Here is a 25,750-nt window from a genome sequence, read left to right as displayed (position 1 = left end):
GTCGCCCTACCTGCTGGTGAACGGAGGCGGGCGAGCGGGAGCATCAATTAATGACTCTCTTTGCCCGATGCGCAACGCTTTTGAGCACCTTTGCAGAAAGGCGCTTCGCGATTTGACAATTTACAAACACACCGGCAGCTATTTACCCCTTGCACGCGTAAAGAGACACCGCCAACTCGCTGGGGGTTGCCACCACCACCCCACCACCACCACCACACCACCACCACCGCCACTACGAGGCGAGCAGATTTCGTTCTCAGGCGGTGGCAGCAGCCGCGGCGGTGAGGAGGAGGCGGCGGTGAAAACGTCGGGGGCAAAGCGGAGCGCGTGTGGGGGGACGCCTGGGTGGGGACGGGATGTGATTGTGCGGGAGGGGTAGTGGTGGTGGGGGGTGGTGGGGGGTGGTTTGTGGTGTGTGAGGAACAGGGCTGTGAAGCGCCGGCTCGACCCCAGCCCTAATTAACTCGGTCAAGCCGGCCACGTCGGTTGAACCGCGCGCGCCCGATCTCGCTTACAAGGAGGTCTGACTGTCGTCTTCCTCGTGGCCTTTTTGGTTTGTTTTTGCTGCTGCTGCCCGGATCCCCTTGCTCCGGTCGCACGGAAGGTGAGGGGTGGACCTGTCGCCAATTCCACCGCACGCGCGTTCACGTGCGTGCGTGCGTGTGTGTTCGTGCGTGTGCATGCGTGCGTGTTCGTGCGTGTGTGTGTTCGTGCGTGTGTGTTTGTGCGTGTTCGCGTGTGTGTGTTCACGTGCGTGCGTGCGTGTGTGTTCGCGTGTGTGTGTGTGTTCGTGCGTGTTCGCGTGTGTGTTCGTGCGTGTGTGTTCGTGCGTGTTCGCGTGCGTGTGTTCGCGTGTGTGTGTTCGTGTGGGGAGCGGTTGTGTAGCAGTTAGCGCACTGCGCTTCGAACCCAGCGACCCGGGTTCGATTCCCGCTCACGGCCAACAACACCGGCGACGATTATCTGAGCCGGCTCCTGGGTCTCCCCTAGGTCGACTCAGCCTCAAATGAGTACCTGGTGCGGTGCGTAAAACATCGCCACTGGGGAGACAAAGGCGGCCGGGCGTGGTGCTGGCCACCCACCCCCGCGTGTGCCGAGCCTGCCTTCATAGGCGCACGCTAACAGCACTTGCCCCAGCCGCCTGTTAAGGCTACACGGGGGATATTTTGTCTTTGTTCATGCGCGCGCGCGTGCGTGCGTGCGCGTGCGTGCGTGCGCGTGCATGTTCGTACTTCAACTCATGCCACTTCGCACTGCGCACGTTTCACTCTCGCTGCCTCCCCACCGTCACCTCGCACTGTCGCCTCGTCCCTCGAGTCCACAGTTCGATGCTCTGCCCATGCGCAGTTTTATCGAGAGGACTTTGCGTGTGTGCGTGCGTCTCTGTGTGTGTGTTGTTGTCTTGGTGTGATCCTGCACTGTTGTTTTTGCTAACTTTCCCAAGCTTGGAGATTGATGTACGAATGCAATTTGAACTTATATGCTGTATTTCGATTTAAAGCTTTCGTGACTGCAGGGATTCATCTTCTTGGTTCTTTCGGTAAAGTCACGTAGAATGGAAATAATAAAATAATAAAAATAAAACATAATAAAAGAAAAAAATATTTTATTATGTTTTACTTTTATAATTTTATTATTTCCATTCTACGTCACTTTACCGAAAGAACCAAGAAGATTATATGCTGTATTTATTTGCTTAAGGGGCACCACGGTGGTGAGATGTTCTCTTCCTCGCCGGTATGCAAGGAGGTCGTGGGTTCGATCCCGACCCTGACGTCTGCTGTATATTGGAAGTCTGCGTGTCTCTCGCTCTCTCCCCGTGGTCGCGTGGATTTTTTTCTCCGGGTCCTCCGGTTTTTTCCTTCCACATTTAGAATCAACGGCACGCGTTTAGAGTATTTTGCTGCTATACATTTCCACTTGATAAGCCCATTTTGTTGAGCTATCATTGGTAGCCAGGCCGATTCTGCAAAATAAACTAATACCTCAATGGGCTTTATCTGGTTAGATTAAAAAGAAAAGTTTAGTTTTATTTGTATATATTTTTTGCGATGTGTTTACCTTTGCTATACTTTGCACTCCTATCGTTGTTTTTAATTTTCTGTTGTTATAATGTCCGTACCCGCCCCGACTGAATGTTTGTGCAAAAAGAGCTTTCTAGCTGATCGGATTACTCCAGTGTGAATACAGATTCTGACTTTAGAACGGAGCTCACCTCGCCTCTCACTCACGACACCAACTCACACCTCTCTCGCCTCCTTTCCCAACGACTGCGATGTCTCGCTTCACAGCGACTTGTAACTTTGATACTGACCTGTGCATCGATAGCTCAATGTTACTGTGCCATTGTGTTGTGAGATCACTCCTGTGCGGTGTTGTCTTGGTGTTGTTTTACAAACTGCTTGTCGTTGTTTCTACTCACGTAATTAAAATGTAGTATTTATTTTGTCACTTGCTCACGTTATTATCTCCGTTGAACTCCTATCGTTTTGTGTATTGATGGCTCTTGTCACTTTTGCTGACCGGACATCTGTGAAAAAGAGCGTCATAGCTCATCGGATTCCTCCAGTCTAAATGAAGATTCTGATTGTGCGTGTGATGTGCACGCGCAGTAACCTGGATTCTATTATGCATGCCCATGTTTGCATTCAAATGTGTGTTAAGTATGTGCTTGTGAACGGTGCGTTCATATATATATTTACGCCGTAGGCGAGTGCATGTGTTCTCACGTAAATTGTACTTGTTGTCATGCTCATATGTATATGTAAGGAACAGAAGTGCTTACTATGTGGGGTTACTACTACTCCTGTGCATTCCTGTTTATACTCAGCATACTGCAGACACGATTGGTGCGCAGTGCACGCTACACATAGTTATCGTCATGTACAGATGCCTCTACAATATATCTATCTTAGTGAATACACACGGACGTATAGCCTTATGTAAATGTCATAAACAACGTGTTTTGTGCCGTATCTGCATAATATATATCCCTCGTGAATATTGTGTATTCCCTTTGCTAAATTATTGCTTACATCAATAACAACAAACAACGCCATCACACCGCTGTCTGTGGTTAACCTCGTCACAGCAGCACCCTAAACCGCATCTGCAACAAACAAAAAACCGTGGCAGGTGCGGATACCTGATGCACAAATAGAAGATGAAAAGCTCTCGAGCAGCGTGCGACTGTGGCCATCCAGGACACCCAGTACAACATGTAACGACGCAATGCCCCCGTCCACAAATACGATGGAGGCGTCGAAGCGAAGACGCAGACGACGACAAACTCCACTACTGCTCCTGACGCCGTTATCCGGCTTGAGCACGTGAATGTGACATTGTAAGTCGTCGCTCTGCGTCTACATCGGCCGCGCAGGAGAAGTTGAAGAGGCCATTGCCTCTTCAACTTCTCCTGCGACTCCACGTGCCGTGATCTGGCGCGGAGCTATTGCTAGGAGTCGGTCGGAATCCGTGGTGCCGATTGTGTTGTTTTACGCACCACTACAGGCACTACTGCCGTTGTCTTCATCCCTCCGCTCAGTCACTCAGCACGTGTACTCCGACTTCCACTCCAAGTACAGGCATTTCATTAGATCAGTCGAGCCTCTCTGTTGTTTTGTCGTGTGTGTGTGTGTAAGTGCGCATGACTGGTATTCAAATTAATTTCGGCTATCTTAAATAGTCCCCCCGAAGGCAATCCTCTGATTGAGATCACGGTGCAAGCGTTTGTTTATTTTCATATCACATCATCCTGCCTTTGAAGTGTTTTTTTTTATTATTACGGTAATGGTAGCTGTTTCTCTTTAGTATTATTATTATTTATTATCAGTATTACTGATTTTGGTTGCAACGCACGCACGCCTGTGAGCCAGTGACTAGTAGATGGGGATTGGCGGCTGATAGGGAGACAATTCCTGCATGAGACACCTACCTTGAGTGCCATGGGGTTTCCGTAGGAGGTTAGTGACCAAGTAGGTTTCAGATTTAACCGTGTGGGGATTCTTGACCCGTTTCCGAGATGTCGTTCAAGTTGCGCGGTGTGGGTGTCCCGTTCACCGCTGAATCTCAGAACGTACAAGCAGCTCAGCGTTCATTTTATTTAGGGAGGCATAGCGCCGTTGTTTTGAAAGACATTATACTCACCGCAGAGAACCATAGCGACACGACCACGCTCTATGATAGTGCACTCCAAACTGTGCCACACGCCCTCCCGCATGGCCTTGTCACAGCCTCGGTATGTCTTCCCGCCTAAAGAATAAAGGGGTTAGAGACAAAATTTACATGTCAATGAGTAGAACAAAAAAAAGTGAGCAGGCTTAGGGGGAGAAAGAAACACACTAAAATTAAATAAAATAATAAAAATAAAACATTATAAAACAATTCTCACGACGTTTCGGCCACAACGCAAGCAGCCGTCCTCAGGCGAAGAATGAAGCACCACCAAACTTGGAGCGTATATTTAAGCTGGGTTAGAGGGGGGGGAGGTGGGAAGAAGAGCGCCTAAACATTCCGATGACGTACATCATCGGATGTCGTACACATATGTGTGTCATCGGAATAGGAAAGGGTTAATGTGTGCTGCAATGAACACGAGGCAATACGAATCTCTGGGCCAGTGATCGAACATTCCACATCGCTGTGACGTGAGCCGGTGTTTACTGCCTACAAATGATGGTGCTCGTGTTGTCAACCTGAAGGAGTAAATGGGTTGAGTCAACCCACAACCTGGATGGGAATTGGCAACATCCCTGCTGCCTGTCAAAGTGAAAATGTATACAGAACAATGGAATTGGGAGAGAAAAAAACATCCCAAAGAGTGATCATCCTGAAAAAAAGATTCATGAGACTCAGTGAGTTTTTTTTTTCCCTGAGTGAGCCCTACACAGTACTTTATTCAATATTATTTTACTCAAATAATCTCACAATTTCTCCACATACGCTGGGAAAAATCACAATAATGATCATTTGGTTCTGGACTGTTCCCCATTGCTGAAACATTCATCAGTGAGTTAGTGCCAGCGGTCATTGCCGCACAAAGGCAGGGAGACATATTGGTTCTTCATCGACACTTAGATTGCCAAACAGTCAGTAGTCACATTCAAGGGTAAATTTAATGCATAAGTGTGGCCTCAAATCAATGACTGCAGTTAGTATTAAGGCTGTTTAATTGTTGGCTTATGGGAGGGCTGGTTTCTTTGTGGGGTCGAGATCAATGGGTGGGGAAAAATAGCTGGGTGAGATGAATGGCTTTTCTCTCACTACCTTTGTGTGCTTCTGGAGTGGTATGCGATTAGATGTAGACCCATTTGTTTCAGCTATAGTTGCCTTTGTACTCCAGTGAGCGCCGGAAAGTGCTCCTAATGCTCGCGAACGCCCTCACGTTTTGTGTTGCCTCTGCGGTGAGCTTAGAAAGTTTGTAAAAAAAAAAAGTTTAGCGGCGATAATTGCGCGTACAAAACTTAGTCAAAAAATACGCCGTATCTTTTGAAAGCTCTGTTTGCATGCATGTTAATTAGGATGGTGCTGGGTGAATAATAATGTATCAATGACTTTGGTTTGTCTGAACTCTAAACTGGTGGGTGCTGCGGTTTGAGCAATTCCTTTAAAACCCCACGGTTCTGAGTTCAAATCCCGATCAAGGTCATTAAGATGAGCACCACTTTGTTGACGTATCTGACCAGGTAGCGCATTCGGCTGGAATACAAAAACTTGCAAATTCAGTTTTGTTCACATTCTATTTTGACAATCACCTGACCAGAGATTGCCCTTGAGGGTTGCAAGTTGAAACCCGAGTAACTTCAAGCATAAGTGTTACATCATGGGACGTCCTTTGCCAGTACCAAAATATGAGAATAGGTTTTCCGCATTTTTCTGGCAACAAAACAGGTGTTAAGGTGTTCAAACACCAAACTGAAACTTTTTACAAGGAAGGCGTCGTCTGGTCTAACACCGTTTTGAGACTAGGCTCAAAAGAAAGCTGTCTCTGGTGTGGACCAATCAGTTTCAAAGAAAATGCATATATTATAATCAGAGTATGTTTTTTGTTTGCATTCTGACCACAAGCACTGGTGGAGCCAGTGGGCGGGGGGGGGGGGGGTTGGCACGTGCCCCCCCAATGATCCGATCGAAATCCCTAATTTTGATCGGATCATTGGGGTTTATTAGTAGTAAATCGGCATTTTGCGACCCCCACTGCCACTGTGTAGCATATTATTATGTGCCAGGGACTCTATGAGATGATAGGACAATAGTCTGAGTCCATAATTGGCAATAAGTAACGGCAAAGCAGTTATAAGTGACTCACAGAATTGTGCGCAGTTGCGTATACAGCACACGACTTCCCTGAAGGCATTCACCTTCAGCGAGCGCGATGCCGATCACACACGGTTCGAATTCGACCCTCGATCTATGGCTGCGCCTTCGCCGCACATGCGTCGAATAAAAACAAGGGACAAGTCCTTACTTACTAACAACTCCTCTATCATTTTTCATTGCTGGAGGGGTTGCCCCCCTACCTGAAAATCCTGGCTCAACTATTGACCACAAGTATTGTGGTTAATGCAGACATGATTCCCTGTAAAAGGTTTCAGTTTGGTGTTTTAACACCTTAACACCTGTTTTGTTGCCATAAAAAATGGGGGAAACCCATTCTCAGCATAAGTGTTCATCACCTATGCGAAGTGGGCCGTGAGATTGGTTGATGGTGCCCATCAGGGGTGGAGGAATTTCCACCCCTGGCACGGGGAACCGGGATGTGAGCACTGCTTAGTGCCTCTGAGAGCTGAAAATAACTTTTACCTTGTCAGAATTAGAATTGAGCAGTTACTCCGAATTCAGATAAACCACTGCAAATGCAAGTGCACTGCCCACAAGGATTATTCACCGGCATGATGTGTTGTCACTCATAGACCCACACTCCTGTTTAAAAGCCTTCCTCTGCTCTTGTCCTCATGTATAATTATTGTAGGAGCACACAAAACAGTACCGTTTGTTATTGCTTTATCGATTGCACCATTTCACAATACAAGCAGTAACACTTGCAACATCCTAAAAAGCAACGTTCACTACTTTGCGCTGAATACAGTCATTTATTAATGTTCATTTTGCAATTACTGTGGTCGTTGGCCAAGCATGGCATTGTGGAAAATGGCCTTGGAAGATCCCATGACTGGAAGGGCTTTTGGAGTCTTCACGAGAGGACTCATTTAAACCACTCACTGGCACTCCTTCACCCACTTTAATTACAGGAGAAACTCTTCTTATCCGAGGCTCCTATTATCCACGGAGCCGACACTCGTCTATGAAAACTCTTATTTAACCGTGTCCCGAATTAATCTTATCTGAATTTTTTTTTACGCGGATAAATGGAGGAAGTTTTTGCGGATAGCAATGCGGAAATTAGGATGTGCGGCATCCATCCCTCACAGGAGTTCTACTGCAGCGGCATTCCACAATTTTGCCAACATCTAGGCCAAGTGTCTATGTGTTCAAGCAAGCAAAGGGGCAGCACTCATCCTCATTGCCATCCCGGGCCTAGTGGTAGAACATGGTCAATGTGCATTGTGAGGCCCGGCTTGTTTCGACGAGAGAGTATATATGCACATAATGGCTATTATAACTACTATAACAAACTATTTTTTTTACTATTTTTCTTTCACCAGATAAGGCCAATTGAGCTATATATATTTTTTTTCAGACGCGACCTGGCCACATATGCTATCTCAATGAAGTGGCTTATCACGTGGCAATTTCTAGCAGCCAAATACTCTACACGCATGTTGATTCTAAATTAGGGAAAACATCGGAGGGCCCAGAGAAAATCCACGTGTCCACGGGCAGAGAGACAAGCAAACTCCAAATATATAGGCATCATGGAAGGGATCGAACTCACGACCCCCTGCATACCAGGCGAGGTAGTTAACATCTTGCCACCGTTGCGCCCCATTATATGTTTTGCCCTGGAGATGGAATGGCCTGAATTCGAAAAAAAAATCCAAATTGTGTTTGTGTGTGTGTGTGTGTGCAGTCATTAGTGTTTGGAGTGGAGTGGTGGTGCAATGGTTTACGCACTCCATAATAACCCGATGATCTTAGTTTGACTACTGCCCCCCACCCTCCCCACCACCTTCACAAACCCTCACTGACCAGCATTGAGGAGTATGTTCAAACAATCACCATGACTCACAGGTGTGGGTAGGCGTTCGTCGTGCTCGTCAATCGACAAAAGGGACTGTGTATTATCATGATTGAATCATTGGCGACTGGGATGAAACGACGAATCTAACCACGCGTAAGCACTCGGCTTAATTATGGGAAACTGCCCGGATCGAAACCAGACCTCAGCAAATGCTGGACTCGGCGCCCTGACACAGAGGCATCAGCCAACCCCACCGCACTCCCGAGCCACGTTGCATTAATGAGCTTAGATCGAGGCACCGGCGCTGTTTAGTGGCAAGCCTAAAATGAGCGACATTTGCAAATGAGCTCAAACGATGAAAAGTGTCCCTTTCAAATGCGGCTGGCCCAAAGTGCTTTAAAGCAATTAGCGATCCGCGTTGCGTCTCCCCGCAGCGCTGCCCGTGTGCTTTGCGAGCCGTAATTGTCATTCTGTTTGGGACGCGCACGTGATGCACTCATGCAAACTCATTAACCTTTGAAAAATGACAATTTAATTGAGAACATTGAAATGTGCCCCCGAGCAACAAAATGCACGCGCGCAAGGCGCCACCCTCATTAAAAATACAGCGCGTAACAAGTTTTTTGTTGTTTTTTTTGGGGAGGTTCCGAAAGGCGTTCGTTAAGTAGAAGCCTCTTTTTTTGTTTTGTTACAAACAGCACCGCAGTCTGTTGACACCGTCGAGCAGACGTTTCTTTGGCGCGTGCGGGTTATGTTCCACGGGCATTGCTTGCTGGCAATGGGAGCTATGAAATGTAGTAGAGGGTCTCCGCTACTTACGAACGTTCGACTTGCGAACTTTCAGAGATACGAACAAACCCGTCCGTATGTCCAGTTGCCTGTTCGGACCGAGATTCATAACTTCAACCGCCACGCAATAGATGGCGGTGGTGGTATCTACAGTGAGGGAAAAAAGTATTTGATCCCCTGCTGATTTTGTACGTTTGCCCACTGACAAATAAATTATCAGTCTATAATTTTAATGGTAGGTTTATTTGAACAGCGAGAGACAGAATAACAACAAAACAATCCAGAAAAACGCATGTCAAAAATGTTATAAATTGATTTGCATTTTATTGAGGGGAAAAAGTATTTGACCCCTCTGCAAAACATGACTTAGTAATTGGTGGCAAAACCCTTGTTGGCAATCACAGATGTCAGACGTTTCTTGTAGTTGGCCACCAGGTTTGCACACATCTCAGGAGGGATTTTGTCCCACTCCTCTTTGCAGATCTTCTCCAAGTCATTAAGGTTTCGAGGCTGACGTTTGGCAACTCGAACCTTCAGCTCCCTCCACAGATTTTCTATGGTATTAAGGTCTGGAGACTGGCTAGGCCACTCCAGGACCTTAATGTGCTTCTTTTTGAGCCACTCCTTTGTCGCCTTGGCTGTGTGTTTTGGGTCATTGTCATACTGGAATACCCATCCACGACCCATTTTAAATGCTCTGGCTGAGGGAAGGAGGTTCTCACCCAAGATTTGACGGTACATGGCCCCCGTCCATCGTCCCTTTGATGTGGTCAAGTTTTCCTGTCCCCTTAAAAGAAAATCACCCCCAAAGCATAATGTTTCCACCTCCATGTTTGACGGTGGGGATGGTGTTCTTGGGGTCATAGGCAGCATTCCTCCTTCTACAAACACGGCGAGTTGAGTTGATGCCAAAGAGCTCCATTTTGGTCTCATCTGACCACAACACTTTCACCCAGTTGTCCTCTGAATCATTCAGATGTTCATTGGCAAACTTCAGACGGGCATGTATATGTGCTTTCTTGAGCAGGGGGACCTTGCGGGTGCTGCAGGATTTCAGTCCTTCACGGTGTAGTGTGTTACCAACTGTTTTCTTGGTGACTATGGTCCCAGCTGCCTTTAGATCATTGACAAGATCCTCCCGTGTAGTTCTGGGCTGATTCCTCACCGTTCTCATGATCATTGCAACTCCACGAGGTGAGATCTTGCATGGAGCCCCAGGCTGAGGGAGATTGACAGTTCGTTTGTGTTTCTTCCATTTGCGAATAATCGCACCAACTGTTGTCACCTTCTCACAAAGCTGCTTGGCGATGGTCTTGTAGCCCATTCCAGCCTCGTGTATGTCTACAATCTTGTCCCTGACATCCTTGGAGAGCTCTTTAGTCTTGGCCATGGTGGAGAGTTTGGAATCTGATTGATTGATTGCTTCTGTGAGCAGGTGTCTTTTATACAGGTAACAAGCTGAGATTAGGAGCACTCCCTTTAAGAGTGTGCTCCTAATCTTAGCTCGTTACCTGTATAAAAGACACCTGGGAGCCAGAAATCTTTCTGATTGAGAGGGGGTCAAATACTTATTTCCCTCATAAAAATGCAAATCAATTTATAACATTTTTGATATGCGTTTTTCTGGATTTTGTTGTTGTAATTCTGTCTCTCACTGTTCAAATAAACCTTCCATTAAAATTATAGACTCATCATTTCTTTGTCAGTGGGAAAACGTACAAAATCAGCAGGGGATCAAATACTTTTTTCCCTCACTGTACATCTGCAGAACATGAAGAACCAGTGGCATCTACAGGATATTATATAACTTTTAAAGCCATTCCCCGTGTTTAGTGTACATGCCTTACACCATGTTTGGAATGGACAGGAGTAAAGTTGGACTTACAAACAAAACGACTTATGAACAGACCTCTGGAACCTAACTTGTTTGTACGTAAAGGAGTCCCTGTATACTGTGGCCACTGTTTGGCAAGCATGTTTGAAAGGTTATACGTGTATTGCTGAGGTGGATAATGCTGTTCCGGTGTTACTGCGTAGTGGCAGATTCTACTCAGGTCCTGGGTCTCATTTCTAAGCATCCATCAAAGCTAAGTGAGGACTTCTTGGTTCTTTCGGTAAAGTCACGTAGAAGGGAAATAAAAAAAAACATAACAAAATACAATTCTCACGACGTTTCTCTTCTACGTGACTTTACCAAAAGAACCAAGAAGATGAATCCCTGCAGTCACGAAAGCTTTAAATCTAAATCTAAATGAAGGCATTTATGTAAACAGTAAAAGGTGTAGTCCTGCAATTGCTTACTCTTGCTACTGCTGGAAGAAGAGTTATATACAGGGCCCATCTAGAGGGTTGTTTGACCTACTCTGCAATGCTGACCAGACATCTTGACATTTATGTAGCTCTGTATGGGCTCGCCTGAGTCACTGCTGACTGTATATGCACCCAAATAAACTGTTGTGATGTGTAATTTTGTTCTTAAATCATTCATGCCCAGCTCTGAGAGTGTATTCAACTGGATCGCAGTATGCGGCCAGATATTTACTTACTCATCCGCAGAGCTGAAGAAATCCCTCTGGAGTTTTGGAGTAACAATTGGCCTATGAAGTTTGTCACGAAAAAAGGCCTGACGTGATATTCCTTTCAATTGTCGCTGCTGTTCGAGAGATTACAGAAGGAATATATATCAGTGGCGCAATCGATCGATATATAGACCGTAATTGGTATAAAATGCAAAAACAACATTGCAAAACGGAAAACAGAGCCTCATCTTTATCGTAACGAAACAATCCCACAATTTGTGAACATGTGCCAGCCGTTAAGCAAGAGGGGGGGAGGGCTTCAGACACGGCACACGCGTGAATGGGCCACTTGATTTTACTCGGAATCGGGGAATGGAGAAGCCCCGCTTATTTGTCCCGGGCGCGCTCCGTCTCGAAGCAGATGTTTGCGATTTCACCCCTAATTGTTTGCCCAGAGAGCAAGGTGCAACATTTGCAAAATAGCGGAACGCGTACCAAATGCTCTGCAGACGTCAGTCAGCGTTTTTTTTTTTGGGGGGTGGGAGGGACGTTTGCCTGGCACGCGCGCCCCCCTCCCATCCACCCGCCGTGTTGATTTCGTTGATAAAAATAACGTCGACTGCTGAATCATTTGATGGCTTCACGATATTGGTGCCCGCGAGTTAATAAAAACGTTTAGCGGCCGCGTGACGCGCGGCTGAGTTACGGCCCTCTTCGTTCTCTCTCGTGTGCGCGTGTTTTTTTTTTGGGAGCGAAGCTTTGCAAACACTCCCCTCCCCACCCTCTTCCATCGCCGCGCCGTTCGCTGTTTATGATCAGGGCCGCGCCCGTCTGTGACATGATACTGCTGTTGTTGTTGCCGCTGCTGTTGCGTGCGCCGTCAGTGTTTTTTGTTGTGCATCCCAAAGGCGTCAATGGACGACGGAATTCGTGATGCACGCGGTCTGTGAAGGGTTTTTTTCTTCTTCTGCTGCTGCTACTGCTCACCACGCTGTTCGTTTCGGGCGCGTTCCCGCACGAGGTCGAATTACGCCGATGAATGGGGAGGGGTTGGGCGCGGGGGGGCGAAACACAAACAAACGCAGAGGCGTCCCAATTTGTTTCGGCTGGGAGAAGTCCCAATTGGAATTGTCGATGGCCTCCTAGAAGGGCTGCCCACTGAATCAGGGCGCTCTGCGTGTACGTTGGAGTTCTTTCGCACGGTACGCAGCCAACCGTGCTTGTCTGAGATGCTAATCGGAGAATGTGTGTATGTGTGTATGTACGTTGAACTTATTTCGCACCATACGTAACCAACTGTGCTAATCGGAGAATGTACGTGTATGTATGTATGTTGAACTTATTTCGCACCGTACGTAGCCAACCGTGCTTATCGGAGGAGCTAATCGGAGAATGTATGCATGCTGAACTTCTGTCGCACCATACGTCGTCAACCGTGCTAATCGGAGGTGCGGGAGAAGGACAACAAACTAAACACAACAGGCAGTTTCAAAGAAATTAGTTTTCAAATGAGATGATTTCAAAGTGCACAGCCCCAGTGGCGTCCTAATATCGGAAGGAAGAGAGAGCATTCCAGACGGCCGCAGAAGCACATCCAAAAGCGCGCGATGCGTTGACCGTCTTCGTTCGATGGGGAGACAAAATCCGCTGCTGTGAGGATGATACGTATTCGCGTGATGGTTTATGCTCCTTGATGAGACCAGTAAGGTGTTGTGGTTTATCTGCGGCGAGCACTTTGTATGTGTAGAGAAGTTCCCACGGACGTACTCGGAGACGAAGATATGTTAAGGGCTTTCGCCAGGGTTTATTAAAGCTTATCAATAATACACAGGGTACACAGCTCCCAGGGGCTAGGGGTCCTATTCTGAGTCCGGGTCCCTGCCCGGCTAGCTCCGGTCTCTCTCTCTCTCTCGTGTCGGATCGGGGACTCTGCCGACTCCACCGAGCGGAGAGAGAAGCACCTCTACGGCTACCACCGGCTTCTCCCCAGACTCACTATTTGATCTCTCTCACTCTACCCACTGGTTCCCACAGTGACCCCGCTTACGTCACGGGGTCTCCCTTAAGTACCCTAGGAGACGTGACGTCATCGCACTGAACGGCACACCTGACGTCACGTCCCCATATTACTCCTCTACATATGTAACGAGTGTAAAAGCGCAGACTGAACGCACCGACCAATGAGTCGCGTGGGCCGATGATCTTCTGCTTGGCTGGGCAATTGGTGCAGTCGCAATGTGGTGCAGTTTTTACATGGTCGTAGAGAGAGAGCTCCTCCAATTAGCACGGTTGGTTACATACGGTGCGAAAGAAGTGCAACATACATGCACACATGCTACATACTTATATAAACTACGCGGTACATTTCTATACTGGCAGCGCGAGAGCAAGGCCTCGTATATGCTTTCGGCCGGGAACCAACTCCACATTCCCACAGCTGGTGCCAGTCAAGATTGCTGTTGGACAACAACGCTTTATTTGCAGCAAAGCGGTGCTGGTTTTTATTGAACCCAGAGGGGCGATGCCCAGATTCAACCCCCACCCCCCGTCACTAGAATTACAATTCATAGCCTTCCGGTTGATTTTTGGACAGTGTTATTAACACAAACTAAAAACACGTGCAAGACAATGTTCGCGTTTGTGATTATGCCTGGCTCAAGAACAGATTATAAAATAGTTAACTTCAATACACATATCTGAAAACAAAATAGCGCATATTTTACAGGAACACTCTACTATCCATATTTGATTTCAAAGCATATGGAGACATTAAACGCGTGTAATACTTTACACCATGTCATAGTGGTAGTGGAATGTTAACTTGTGTGCAACAATGTATGATGATATGAGACTTGGGCCCTTTCCGAAGCTCATTTTCAACGGCGGATGTTCCCTTGTTTGTCCCATAGGCTGAACAAGCCTCTAGTACCCCATATAAACATGCGTCTTTGAATAGCTCTCTTCATACGCTACAGTAATTCTGCTGGAGCAGCCACACCTGATGACGGAGGCTTGCGTTGCCTTCGAAACGTCGTGATTTTATTTCGTTTTTTTTCATTTATTTTATATTTTACCTACGTGACTTTACCGAAAAAAACAAAGAGTTTGAAGCATTGCACAGAGTGGGGAGCGGCAGTGCAGTGGTTAGCGTACCCCAGTTCAATGCCCGCTCACGGCCAATAGCAAATGTTTGGACCGGTCCCGGGCCTCCTTTAGGTCGACTCGGCCTTAAATGAGCACGTGATGTGGCGCGTAAACATCAGCACTGGGGAGACAAAGGCGGCTGGGCGGGGTGTTGTCCACCCACCCGCTCGTGCGCCATGCCGGCCTTGTGTAGAGATTATGGCCTTGGGTTGGCCCCAGATCAGGATTTAAACTTGCAACTTTAATATTGTGAATCGAGCACTTTTACCACGGAAAAATGTGAACACTTTCGATGTTATCACCCATCACAGTTGACTTATAGGGTTAATTTCAGACACTTCAGAGTGTTATGATAGAAATAGGTGTATTCTGTATGTCGTCCTTACGCATTATACGTGAAGACAACGTATCGCCTGATTATTTTGTCACGATCCAAGTGGGTTGCCACTCACTTCCTAGCTGTTGCCGCTGTATATTAATACGCCCTCTTGTGTTCACTATTTGCACTCTGCACCTCCCGGACTCATGGGGTCAAGTTAACTTGGCCGTCTTCTGCCGACCCTTTGTAAACCAACCAATCACGAGGATTTGTTAGGCGTTGGCATTTGCTGGTTTGTAAGCAGGTGTATGTGGGGAGCGGTAGTGTAGCGGTTAGCGCTACGCTGCGCTACGAACCTGACGACCCGAGTTCGATTCCCGCTCACGGCCAACACCCAATGACAATTATCTGAACCGGCTCCTGGGTCTCCCCTAGGTCGACTCAGCCTTAAATGAGTACCCGGTGCGATGTGTTAAACAACGCCGCTAGGGAGACAAAGGCGGCCGGGCGTGTCGTTGGCCACCCACCCCCTCGTGTGCCGTGCCGGCCTTCATAGGTGCTCGCTAACAGCACTTGCCCCTACAGTCTGTTAATGCTACACGGGGGATCTTTGTAGTATATATAATTGGTGGAGTCCCGTCGACCACTGTGCGATTCCCGCTCATAACCAATAACAGCGGTGGATCTCTGAATTTGGGCCTGGGCCTCTCCTAGGTTGATTCAGCCTCAAATGAGTACCTCGTGCATTGTGCATATGTCAGCACTGGGTCGGCAAAGGTGGCCCGGGCGTGGTTTTAGCCACCTACCCCCCTTGTGTGCTGTGCTGGCCTTCGTTGGTGTTCACTTCACTAGCAGCACTTGGCCCCAACAGTTTGTTCACGTCTTTGTTTTGAGGGTCTGGCTTAACGAGAATCACGTGTCGCAATGGGATGTGCCAAGCTGTTGTGGCTCAATACTCTTCTAAGTTACACATTTGTGAAAGCGCTTTTGTCGTTATGGAGTAATTGGCACAAAAAAACAGACTTTATATCATCAAAATGTAATTTGACAACAGCCATTTTAAACAATTGCGTCTTAAGAAATATTTATGGTTGGTTATTAATTTGCATGCAAATGGACTATGTCCTTATTCGAATATCTGGTTGGGCGGCTTTATTTTTTGAGCGCTTAAATCACAATTCTGAGGTAAAATGTTGCTCTGAATTTGACTTTGCATGTCAGCCGTCCGTGGCAGCCATGGAAATGTGGAATTTCCACCACTTAGTATAAATGGGTACACCAGGTAGTAATCAGGCAAACTTATTTTTTCTTCCAAATAACATCAACAGATCTTTCACATCCACTGCGAAGCAGGCGGCGTGTGGTATTTGTGGTCAGTACACCCGCAGCGTTGACCAGGGTGGCCGCTGGTCTCATACCGCGAACCTTCCAGAATGAGCCATAAACCACAGCCACCGTCACGATATGCAAATCGCACTCCGCGAGCTCCACACCTCCACACCACCTCGAGGCGAGCAATCATTCACTGCCCCCCCCGGCCCCACCCATCTCACTCAATTGCATGAATTGCTACGATTCTAGGTCATAATTCTGTTTAAGAATCATTTCACTTTTGCCGTGTTTGTAATGTCTCATCCGCTCTGTCTCGTCTCGTCTCTATTTTCTCCTTCCCACTGTCTCGTCTGTACTGCCTCGCTCGTTTATTGTAACGCCTCTCCCATTTCCACGCTCTCTTTCTGTCTTATCTCATGCATTCTTCGCTTGTATTCTCTGATTGTTTGCTTTGTGCTGCCTCCTTTGGTCACGCTCGTTCTGCCTTGTCACCCACGTCCGTTAGCTAAACATACAATTCGCATACCGTTTGCACGGATCAAAATAATACACTTTAATCCGCACGTTTCGATGTGTTTTTTTATTGTGCGGTTTAAGGCAGCCAAAGGCGCAGTCCTGCAATTGCCAGCTCACACCACTGCTGGTGGAAGAGCCTTTTAACTAGAGTGAGGTCTAGTAGACAGCCCCCCATGATGGAATAGTGGCCTACTCTATTACGCTGACCCGACCCTACTGGACGCCTGTGAAAGAGTTTCATAGCTCATCGGATTTGTCCAGGATAAATACATATTCTGATAAAGATACTCATGCTGATACCCACACTTTATCCCACCACTTGCCGATCGACTTACTGTAGTCAGCGTACTAATCTAATTTAATTCTAGATTTGAAGCTTTCGTGACTGCAAGGATTCATACTCTTAGGTTTTTTCGGAAAAAGTCACGTAGGTAAAAATTAATTTAAAAAATAATAGAAATAATCATAGAAATAAAATAATAAATCACGACTTTTCGGAGGCAACACAAGTCTCCGTCATCAGGTGGGACCGTCACAGCTAAATTTACTGTATCAAGTGAGGCAAAATTCGAATTTAATCAGAATCAGAACATTTATTTATACTGGTGGAATCCGATGAGCTGTAAAGTTGTAATTCACAAATGTCCAGTTGGGGCAGGTCAGAACGTTACAACAGCTAACAGTACAAAAAGACGATAGGAGTGAAAAGTATTGGAAAGGTAAACAAATTACTTTAAAAAAATATATACACAAATAAAATGTACTTTTTTGTATTTTACCAAATAAAGCCCACTCAGCTATTGGCTTCTGTTTCAGAAGCGACCTGGTCACACGTGACAGCTCAACAAAGTGGCTTATCATGTCGAAATCTATTTCTAAATGTGGAGGGAAAACCAGAGGACCCAGAGAAAAAAAATCCACGCGACCACGGGGAGAGAGACACGCAAATTCCAAATATAAATTTCGACGCATGTTTTTCACCAGTGAATGGATCGATTACCCATTGCCCAGCTCACTTCCTGCCTTTCCCAAATGCCTTCTTCATTCTGATGACCAGGCCCAAGGAGAGACACACTTTCACTGAGTAGGAATCTACACGAGGTCCAGGCAGGAGTGGTGCTCAAGAAGCAATGGACATAGTTTTATTTTGTCATAACTTAGGCTAAGTAACAAAAAATAAAAATATATGAATTCCTGCAGTCACGAAAGTCAACATTTAATAGACATCTCTTGAAATGTTCTACCTTGTAACCATAGCTGTAAGACTAACATGACCAGATGTATCTTGCTGCTGCTGCTGATTTGACCCCCAAGTGTCTCATGGCTGATTGGGGGGTCAGCCCGGTTTGAATCCTTTCCCATTCGAGTTTCTCTTCCGATACCGTTCCGACTACATCTGCGTACCATATTGTCCGAACGGAACCCAAAACCAAAATAAACTTTACCGGTATTGGAACTCCCACTAGGCCATGCAGGAGGGCGTGTGGCATAGTTTGGCACGAGCTATCATGGAGTCTGGTCGTGTCACTACAATGTCTTTAAAAAAATAATGGCGATATGCCTCTAAATAAATATTTTCCTGTAAAGTCACGTAGGTATAAAATAAAGTAATATAAATCACGACGTTTCGGGCGCAACACAAGCGTCCGTCATCATGATTTGGAGTATTATCGTTGGACGGATGCTTGTGTTGCGTCCGAAACGTCGTGATTTATATTATTTTCTTTTCTTCCTACGTGACTTTACCGAAAGAACCAAAGAGTATGGATTCCTGCAGTCACGAAAGCTTCAAATCAAGATAAAATATTTTCCGTGAACCGCTTGCGCAACTCGCAGACATCTTGGAACGGGAAAGGGTTAAGGAGGTGGCAAGAGCCTAAAACTGAACAAGCAAGCGGTTGTCATGATCAACGTCCAGTGTGAAATTTGTGACATCGTGGTAGGACGGGTCAGGTTCCGGCACAGCCTCATTCCGGAACGGTTTGGAGTAGCCGTGGGAGAGAGGCTCTGGTGAAACTGGAGCTCAGCAGCAGCTTGCAACAACAAGGCTTGAGACAACGCTAACAACAACAACAACACGGCCGCCGAAATGATGACCGCGCGCAACGGTGAGGCAATTGCGCAGCGTCGGTACCGAACAAACTTATTGCCGAAGAGGACAGACAGCACCTTCCAGTTGTTAGTGCAGTCAGGTGCTTCCGAATCATTTCACGGAACACTGCAGCTGATGAAGAGTCGCAGTGCGCGTTCTTGCGGGGGGCACCGCGCGCATGCGGCTGAATTCCCGATTACACGGCGCGCTCCTAAATTCTGCGCCGGGGGGACAGGTCCCTGCGTGTACTCGTTCTCGTACTGTAATTGTGCGACGTGAATTTATCTTCGAAATCGGTGGCTGTGTAGCGGCCTCCGCGCTGGAGTCTTTGTCACAAGGTCGAACTCGAATGCGCGAAGGAATGAAATGTTTTATTTTTTATTCTTTTAAACGGTCAGCCTTCGTCTTCCCAGGAGCCAGCGGTGGAGTTCCCCGTCGTTCTGTGGCGGGGAGTTCAGGCTCCGCTGGACAACAACCCATGTTGACCCATGACCCCATTGGTGGTGCCTTCTGCTGCGTTCGTGCTTATTGTACCAGGGTGACGACGATGGGCTTAGTTGACCACGGCTGGGATGGGAACTTTGTTGTGACTCAAACCATGATGGTGCGGCCCAGTCTCATCCCTACGGCCGGTAATGGAGATTGGGGCACTTTTTTTCTGCGCATACCAGAACGCATGCAAGTTTATTCATTAAGTTACGTGAAAAAACAAGGTGAGAGTGGGGAAAAGTGTTGTTGGACAAAGGCAAGGTGTTTTGAAGGGTAGTGGTGGTTTGAGTGAGGACGTGGCAGAGATAGGCAATGGTACATATACTTGGCAGAACATTCCACCTTAATGTGCATTGTCAAGGATGTTGTGAGACTTGGGGATTTGTTCAGAGGACATTCCCCGTTTAAATGCTGCATGAGCACACATGCAACAGCAGCAGCAGCAGCAGCAGAAACTCTTAATTCTCTTGGAAGCTATGAATCCATTTGCACGCAGAAACGTGCCACTGTGGGGCAGATGCAACAGTGGTGGACCCAGGGGGGTGGGGGTAATGCCCCCCCCCCTCCATCACCCCACCCCCCTCCACCCCTCCTCACTCTTATAAATGTACACGTGATCTTGCACTTTGTTGAGCTATCATTTGTGGCCAGGTCGCTTTTGAAAAATAAGTTAACACCTCAGTGGGCTTTGTCTGGCAGAATAGAGATGGTTCAGTGTTGTGTTTGGGTGATTTGTTTACCTTTCATGTACTTTGTAATCCTATCGTGTTTGTGTATTGTTTACTTTTGCAACATTCTTAGCCGCCCCGACTGGACATTTGTGAAAAAGGGCCTTATAGCTCATCGGATTCCTCACGTATGATATTCTGATTATTATACTCTCTCTCTCGCCCCGCTCCTTACCGTAGAAAACACGCGGGGAGTTGTATTATTAACGTCGGGCCCTCATTAAAAAAAGCGTGAAACTTTCCGCCCTGGCCCTTAACCTCCATCGTTAACGCGATAGATCCACCTCTGCGGTGGAGTGACATCTAGCTCTGTCCCACTCCAGTATTTCCACACCGTGTTAAGACGGCGTCAGGCTTCAGCATACTTCAAACATGCCTTATAACTGCAACTGATTTCCAGCCAGCAGTTTTGGCCACGCACCTCAGCCTTGGATGGGTGGTCAAGACTGGTCACGGAACGGTCCTGCCCCAGAGGATAACGAGCGTGGAGATGGAGTGATGAAATCAGCCCGCTCGCAGGGGCGCGATTGAGTTTAGCGTTGCAGGACTGTGAGGAATGGCCAACACATGGGGAAGGCCTTCATCTAGCATTGGCAACATAGTCGAAGGTGATGATGAAAGAAGATCTTGGATCTTTGAATTATTTTAACTGTACGCGTATGTTTAAACACAATTAGACGATTGCTTTTGCAGTGGTGGACACAACGGATGAAAAATATTCATGAATCGTGCTTCTCTGTAACGGAAAAAAAATAGATTAATAAGAAGGCTATTGACCCAAATGTGCCTGACTTAATATCCGATTGTTCCGAGTTTAATTACCAGAGCTGTTTTTGGACAGCCAACAGCGATTGCACCATGCATATCAATTGCCCTCGCCATAGCAAGGTAGAATTTCCAACACTAGCTCAGACTTCCACATTTGGCCCAATACTCATTTGAACTTCATTGTTTGTAGATACATCTGCAGCAGAAATCAATCGCTTTCAAGTTAATCAATCGTGCCATCTTAAATCTGGTCCCACCAGTAGACCTGCGTGATTAATCCTAGCGGTGCCCATTCACCACTCACAACTCCCCTCCCCACCACCTCCTCCCCCCACCCCCCAAGCCACCTTGCCCTGGCCTTGCATTGACGGCATCGACTGAAGCTCGTGCCCGCATCCACCCAGCGCCTGGCTCAAAGGTGCCGCATCAAATGCTTTGCGGTATCTAATCCACGGGGCTGATGCGTTCCTGTTCACGGCGAAACGGTAGCCACGCTCGCCGCGGGCTTAATTATTGATGGCCTAACGAACGGGCTCGCATTTGCGGCGGTGAGATCGCCAGCTTTTGCGAGCGCGAGGCTGCCAAGAGAAGTGAGTCAAGGTTTCAGAAATGCGGAGCACGATACTCAGCCAGACCGCTGCGCCACAGGGGGTCGTCTCGTGTCTCGGCGTGACCAGCCGCAACGTAGTTCACGCTTTGAAGGTGGTGTTGGTGGATCCTGTCATTTTTTTATCACCACCGTGGTGGCGAGATGTGAACTACATCACCTGGTGTACAGGAGGTCGTAGGTTTGAGCCTGACCCTGACGCTTGTATATATGTTGAGTTTGTGTGTCTCTCTCTCCGCGGTCTCGTGGTCCTCCGGTTTTCCCCCCCAAATTTAGAAACAGGAGTTTGGAGGATTTCCATGTGATAAGCCACTTCGTTGAGCTATCATTTGTCGCCAGGGTCACTCCTGAAAATGGGCTATATCGCTCAGTGGGCCTTACCTATTTTAGTTTAGACTGCCAAACTGCTGTGCAGCAAGGTGGAATGTTGGGAGTTATAACGATGTAAACATAGCTGTTCTCCAGGTAGCTTGGCTCTTCCTCCATATACACATGAAGAAAAACACTTCAATTGGCGTTTTCAAAGCATCCAATAAGTGGGACTCTCTCAAACTGGGGTCCTGAGATTCAGTCAGGCTTTCTTGGATTCAATGAAGGACATTGTTGTTCGTATGGTGAATCGTTGGCACACAAATCATCCAATATTTCACATCTCAATCTTTTTTAGGGGATTAAAAAGAATTCAGCAATTAGACTTTATTTGTCACACAATTGATATGTCCATCCTGAGCATGTTCAATCAGCAGAGGATTATTCCATTCAGGGAAGGGACTCAAGATTTTGACAACTCAAAAATATTGTCAGTGTCACTTCAACAAGCCAATGTAATGCCCTCTTAATTAAAATGTACGCATACTCTTGGTTCATAATATTTATATTTTTAGTCGAGATTGCGTGAGTAATATGTCTGTCCTACACCCTCCTCCACCCGACACAGCCAATAAATGAAGTTGTCACGTGATGAACAAACACGTGACAACTGATGATGCTGTTTGACACTATTTCAGCAAAATGTCCGTACCCAATTTGTTAAATGTGTGTGGATCGCTCTCCAACAACAAGACTGGTGGTGCTGAAGCAGTGATAAATGTGCATGCTTGTTCTGGTGTCTCATTGAGGAGGCTGTACCACGCACGTTTTACTCATGCAATCTGACACCAAAAACATCAATTGTGAACAACAAGCCTACGTGTACAAAAACACACGTAACATTAAACTGCATACAGGACTCTCTTATTCATAATGAAGGTTTTTTCAGTATGAATGTGGCGTAACCCTCCACCACCCGGCACAGGCAGTCAGGTTTGTCACGTGAACAACGCGCCAATGATTTACTACTTCAGCCCACCTTTGTGTTGGAGAGTAAATCCACAACATTTACAATTTGAACACTCTCAACCAACAACACATGTAATCCTTAACCAGCAACGCATGTGACTTTTAACCCACAACGCATGTGACTCTAAACAAACAAGACGATAGCTATTATGCCGTGTAAAGAGACATTTGTTCCGTGTCAGTCATCAAAAATGTCTCCACTTTTTATCTCTCGGAGTAGGACTGAGAAAAAAGCAAATTAACGTGGCGGCCTTATTATCGTGCATTGTTGGCTGGGCTGCAGCTACAAACGTCTTTTGCTGGTTGATGACCCGATGACGTTCATTATCTCTTTGCGAGAGATCGTGCGAATAGTGGCCATCACATGGAACAGGCTTGCCCTGACTCTGAGAATGCGGCTTTCCCAATAGAGATGCTTGAGGTGGCAATGAATTCGAATTCACATTTTTCCGTGGTACTGTGATTTTTTTTTTAAAGAAGGATTTCAAATTCTAGATTTGAAGTTTTCGTGACTGCAAGGATCCATACTTTTTGTTGTTTTTTCGGTAAAGTCACGTAGGTTAAAAATAAAATAAATTAAAATGAAAACAACTAGATTAAATCACGACCTTTCGGAAGCAACACAAGACAGAGGCTTGTGTTGCTTCTGAAACAAGGCTTGTGTTGCTTCCGAAACGTGATTTAATTTAGGTGTTTTCATTTCAATTTATTTTATTCTATACCTACGTGACTTTACCGAAAAAAACAAAAAGAAAGGAAGGATTACCACTTTGCACAGCAATATATTAACTTGATCACTTTCCTTGTAGGTGTTTTAACTGGCATTGCCTGTGTACTCAATGAAAACATTTAGCGGATATGATAAAATAATATAATCTGGGGAAAAGACCATACTTAACAGACCTGTCTCCCTGTCACTTCCATATGCTTTTAAGAATTCATAATGACTTACATGAAAAGCAATTTTTTTGTTAATTGACAATGAAGCGTTGCGTTTGCCATGAGTGTTTTGACCAGTGAGATTAATCGTTTTTCGGTATGGGGATTAAATCCTTACAGATATCAGTTGGACCAAGTGCATTGCACTCGAGGGAGCCAAGCTGAATAATTACCGCTTCATCATCACTTTCGACGTCAGTTCACAGACTTTTGGATCGCCCCTCGTAAATCCGTCTGGAAATTGATTCCACTCGAATGGGCCCAGCGCAGACTGAACTTATCGGAAGAACACCGAGTCTTCATCAACATTATCACCGCCAGCAATAATAGCCAACAGCAGTTATCCTTAGGTTGGGATGTGGAATATCCACCACTCTGCTCAGGTCTGCCAGTGCATATGAATGCTGCACATCACTAATTTCAAAATAAAAAAAAGATTTGCCACCCTGTGTCAATCCCCGACTGGACGAACGCCTCCCCATGGCGCCTCTTCGAAAGACCGTACTCTCCCGAGATCTATTATGGATGATATTGGTCGCGAAAGCCTCTACGTGTTAAACGTATTTGCTCTCCTCTACGCTATCGCAGCGATCATTGTCGTCACCACCTCTCAGATCATCGTGAGCAGCAGCAACAGCGAATACACGATCACCATTGCCCTAATCGTTTTCACCTTTTAAATTGCGTGCAAGAAAACTGCACGTGGCCATATGTCACATCTCTATGGAGTAGTTGTTGGCACTCAATAAAACTGTTATTTACCGTCGTAAATCTTGGAGCCATTTGTAAAGCCTTCATTGATTACACGCAAGGCACAAAAAATTGTTCCGAGTCTTCTGTAAGTAAATATCTTGCTTCAAAACGTGGCCGCACACATTGCCCGCAGGCTGCTTATCTCTTCCATAGTATTTGGCTCCTCTGCCAGGAGTGTTTGCGCAATAGTTGTGTCAGTCCAGTATATTATTCAGTAGAGGTTGCTGCTGCTGTCCGCGGTGATGCGGGCAGTCATTTCCCACAGTAATTATTGGGCGGTATTGGGAATCGAACTTTCGATCCGGAGCAAACTGCTCCACTGGCGAGCATGCTAACCACCGTTCAATCCATCACGTCCCGGTAGCATTGCAGGCCTAAACGAGTTACATTCTCTCATTTGCGAGAAGTAAAAAAAAAATATCCCGTCATGCACACGAGCATTTTTCGTTTCGATGGGATGCATTGACAGGCGTTGCGTGTGTGTGGAACATATGGGGCACGCTGGTAGTTGGGAATGTTACTTTAGGAAAGTGATCGGTATGGTCACTGATTGGTCGAGGTGTTTAGGAAGCAATTTAACATACTCCCGCATTTATTATTTTAATTGAAAAATATGATTGATTGTCTGATGGAGTTACCTTCTTCACATTAGCATGTTTCATGGCGATGCAATCTTGGAAATGGAAAGAGCAGCACCACACCTTGATGCAATTGCTATGTCGCGTGACGTAAATTAATCGGTTGCTGCTGCCCCGCTCATTTGTCTGGCCTAAGCAAATTAGTTCCTGATGCTGCGTTTGGCAGCGGTGCACAAGAACAATTAACAAAAACAAAATCAACACACTCGACAACACCGTGGTCTTAAAACAAGTACATACAGGGACTCCTCTACTTACGAAGGAATTCGAGGTTCCAGAGGTCTGTTCGTAAGTCGATTTGTTCGTAAGTCCAACTTTACTCCTGTCCATTCCAAACATGTTGTACGGCGTGTACACTAAACACGGAGAACGGCTTTAATAGTTGTATAATCTCCTGTAGATGTAGATGCCACTGGTTCTTCACGTTCTGCAGATGTAGATGCCACCACCGCCATCTATTGCGCGGCGGTTGAACTTACGACTCTCGGTCCGAAAAGGCAACTGGACATATCTCCGAAAGTTCATAAGTCGAATCTTCGTAAGTAGAGGACTCCTTGTATATAATCGGCGACGCTTTGAGCAATGGCCCTTCTTCATAGCTTTATTCATCTATGCTTCTCACGTGACGATTTCTCCCAC

General features: G+C 46.4%; 1 protein-coding gene across 1 annotated transcript in view; it reads left to right on the top strand.

Annotated features, from left to right (window-relative positions):
* Window positions 1-473: 473 nt before the first annotated feature.
* LOC133360020 (estrogen-related receptor gamma-like) overlaps window positions 474-25,750 on the top strand; it is a 305,356-nt gene continuing 280,079 nt past the window's right edge. Inside the window, 1 exon segment of the mRNA XM_061578583.1 lies at window positions 474-604. The gene's annotated coding sequence lies outside the window, so the exon portion shown is untranslated.

This window comes from Lethenteron reissneri, chromosome 8, assembly GCF_015708825.2.
Source record: "Lethenteron reissneri isolate LAM-NWPU_2019-01 chromosome 8, ASM1570882v1, whole genome shotgun sequence".
Lineage (NCBI taxonomy): Eukaryota > Metazoa > Chordata > Hyperoartia > Petromyzontiformes > Petromyzontidae > Lethenteron > Lethenteron reissneri.
This window is presented reverse-complemented; position numbering and strand designations above follow the sequence as displayed.